This window comes from Ursus maritimus, unplaced genomic scaffold (genome assembly GCF_017311325.1).
Source record: "Ursus maritimus isolate PB19 unplaced genomic scaffold, ASM1731132v1 scaffold_16, whole genome shotgun sequence".
NCBI classification, from domain to species: domain Eukaryota; kingdom Metazoa; phylum Chordata; class Mammalia; order Carnivora; family Ursidae; genus Ursus; species Ursus maritimus.
Window position 1 is genome coordinate 54152078 of NW_024424008.1, and position 3711 is coordinate 54155788.

Sequence of the window (3711 nt, forward strand, 5' to 3'; positions counted from 1 at the left end):
TGAATGAATGAATGAATGAATGAATGAATGAATGAATGAATGGGTGAGTGAATTCAAGGCTGTCTAAAAGCAGCCTACAGGCATATATCCAACTGTCTGAAACAAGCCCTTGTTCCTGTCTGTTCCTTTAACTTACCTCTGTGTGGACCACCCACCTCTACCCCTGGCACACACAGGTGTATGAACACACACACGCACACAATGGTCCAACTTTCTACTAGGTCACTGTGCTCTCCTCCTCTTTGCCCCTTCCTCCAGCTCTCATTTTCTGTACTGCTTATTGGCATGGGCTAATACCATGATGCTGTAAATGGGATTCCATGAAATCGTGAAGCGGCTGTCCCTGCATGCCCGTCAGGATGAGCAGGGATAGGTGAGGACAGCTGATTGTGTTTCTCTGAGACTTGCTGCTTGATTGATCTCCTCTGCGCTTGCTGGCCTGGGTGGTTATTCCTGTCGCCCTGGACCAGGCAGGATGCACCAGGGACCTTTTCAAGCTGCCATTAGGACAGCTTAAGTGAACTTCAGTCCAGTCGTGAGTGATTGGTGCTTCCCTCAGCTCCACCCTGCCATCAAGCTCCAGTCTTTCCAGGGAATGAGTCTGCTGTTCTGGGTCATGGTTTTAACATTCAGTCAATTTCCCACTCATCACATGGCCCAGTGGACCGGGACCCAGAGCCCAGGATCCCAGCTCCTGATCCTGCCCCTCCCATCCCCCTAAAAAACTAATGGGGTTTCTGAAAGCAGAAGGAAACAGAAGTGCTAACCAAAGAAGCAATTTATTGACTGCTGTGCAAGATGGGGGCGATGGGGGCAAAGGGGGCATTGGGAGCAAAGGGGATGAAGGGGGAAATGCGAGTGAAGGGGGCGATAGGGGCGGGGTAACACCAGGGTCCTGTCTTCCTTGGGCAGGAGGACCTTTCAGAAGCAGTGTAACCATTTCCTGGTTTGAGGCAGGCCTCCTCCCGTCTCCTCCTGAACAACAGACATGTATGTGATCACACTGTTTGCTCGCCCCCACCAGAGGTTCTTTAGAAAGTTCACCTCTTGTAGCTAAACTGATTTTCTTTTGTTTTGTTTAAATGTTTACTTAAATTCTTCCATTCCAGAGATGGAAAACAGCTTCTTGGAGGGCATTCTGTTGCTCCTACTTTCATTCATTCCACAGGTACTGGCTGTGTGAACACAATGTGCCAAGCCCTGTGTTGAGTAGGTGGTGGCCACAGGACACACATGGTTCTTCATGGAGGTTCACATCAATTGACAATAAACCGGCAAATCATTACCAACTGTATAGTGAGTGAGAGGAAGAGAAATCAGCTGTTGTCCCAGACAGCAATGGATGGGGGTGGAGGAGGCGGGTTTGGGATGGCTGCTTTAGATTTGAGGGCCAAAGAAGGCCTCTCTGCAGAGGTGCTATTGAAACTGAGAAGGAGCCAGATGCCGGGCGTGAGCCTTGTTGAGAAGAGCATCTCCAGGGGAAAGGAATAGCATGTGTGAGGGCACCAGGCCACAGAGACAGTGCCCAACCCAGTTCTGGCCCTTCTGCAGAGGACACGGTATACCCTGCGGCCTCTGGCTCTTTGACTTCTCACCACTGTGGGGCAGGAATCCCTCCTCCACACAAACACCACTTTCTCCTCTAGCAGATGCCTCATGCCAGCACACCCAGCCCTGCCAGCAGCATCAGCTGATCGCTGGGCAGTCACAATCAACAAAGAGGGAGAGAATTAGGGGCAGGGAAAATCCCCAGCAAAGTCACAGAGGTCATCTGGGTAGAGGGACAGGCAGTGGGGAGGGCATTCTTTCTGCTCCCATGTCTCCCCACATCCCAAGGGACTAGGAATGGTACCAATTGCTGTTCCCACCACAAGTGCTTGCATTCCTGTGGCATTTTACTGTTTTAAATGCTTTTCTGTGCCTTCCCACATGTGGTCCCCTTACACTTATATGAGTAAGATACATTGGAATGACCACTTCCTTTTTCTGAGGAGCACATTAATGATTGCTTGGGTCTAGCATCTTCCCCTCAGACCCGCTCTGCCAAGAGAAGGGCTAAGGGGGTTAGAGGCCCAGCAAAGGGGTATGAGATGGTTTGTACCTGACTGTGTAACTGCTGTTGGCTGCCTGCTTTTAGGTCATTCCCCTTTTATTTTCCTAACAGAGTCAGTCCTGGAATCACCTATCTCTAGGCTTCTGATAAATAAACAATACAAGCTGTTGAGGTTTAAACTTAAATCCTTGTTACTCAAAGTTTGAGTGCCAGACCAGGAGTATCAGCATCACCTGGGAGCTTGCTAGACATGCAGAATCTCAGGTTTCACCCAGACCTATTACATCAGAAGCTGCATTTCAAAAGGGTCCCCCAGGTGACTTATGTGCACATTAAAGTCTGAAAAGCACTGGTTTAAGACAGTTTTAGTCTGATTTTTCTGAAACCAGCAGTCCCAAGCATGCTGACTGTTAGCACACCCCATGCTCAGGTTTCCTTAGGGCTCTAGGAACATTCATCTGATTCCCACATTCCAGAAGGCAGGTGCTCACCCCTATGTCTCTATGTAGGGTCTGAGCTCTAAGATAGGCAGGTAAGAGAGACTGGTACAACCTTTGCTGCTGCCCTGGAGATAAGCAGGGGTATCCCAGGCAAGGGTGAGTGGCTGCAGATGAGAGGCACTCCTAGGTCCAAACAAAAGTTCTCAGGGTTACAGACAGAATGCAGGGTTAGGAGCCAACAAACAGAGTACACTACACAAAAGGCAGTGGGAATTGTTCCCGGAGGTCTGTGGGGGCACCTGACAGAATGTATTTAACTCCTGGGGATTAAGGAAGGAGCCAAACTGAGGGCTTCAGAGGGAAGGGGGGTGGGGGAATGGGAGAGGCTGGTGATGGGTATTAAAGAGGGCACGTATTGCATGGTGCACTGGGTGTTATACGCAAGTAATGAGTCATGGAACTTTACATCAAAAACTAGGGATGTACTGTATGGTGACTAACATAATATAATAAAAAATTATTATTAAAAAAAAAAAAAAAGGAAGGAGCCAAAGTTAAGAGGAGTGACTCTGGGAGCCACTTTGCCCCAGGATGGATGGGCTGGCCTAATGAAGATGGCCTGGCTCCCTTTTTGGAGGTGGATGCAGATCCAGTTTTGGAACGTGGTAACCTTTCCAGCCCTTGGGGAAACCCCTTGATTTTCTATTCTACTTTGCACCCCAACAGTTTTATCTATCTTTGTGGGAAGAGTAAGGGACAGTACACTTGATATCAGGTCTTGGAAGCCTTTCTTATGCCCAGCAGGACAGCAGATTCTGCCTTCGGAGAAGGAGGATTGGTACAGCTCCTGAGGGGAGGGGAGGGGAGGGGAGGAACCATCTAATAGCGCTTTTATGACTGGGTGCTTCAGTGTGAGACTCAGCGGACTTTCATTCCTGCAGAGTGTACAATCCATTTGCCCTCTGCTGAGGGGATCGTGGGTCAGCTTCCCCTTCCCCTCTCCAACTGCTATAGGCAGTGCGTGGTGATTAGTTTATTCTCAGAATTAATATAAGTAGTTTAGAGTATGAAATCTGCAGTCAGACATAGCTGGTTGGAATCCTGGCTCTGTTGTTCATTAGCTCCAAAGCGTCAGACAAATTAACCTTTCTGAATCCCAGTTTCTTCATCTGTGAAATGGGAATAACAGTACCCACCTCCCAAGGTTGGCATTAAGAC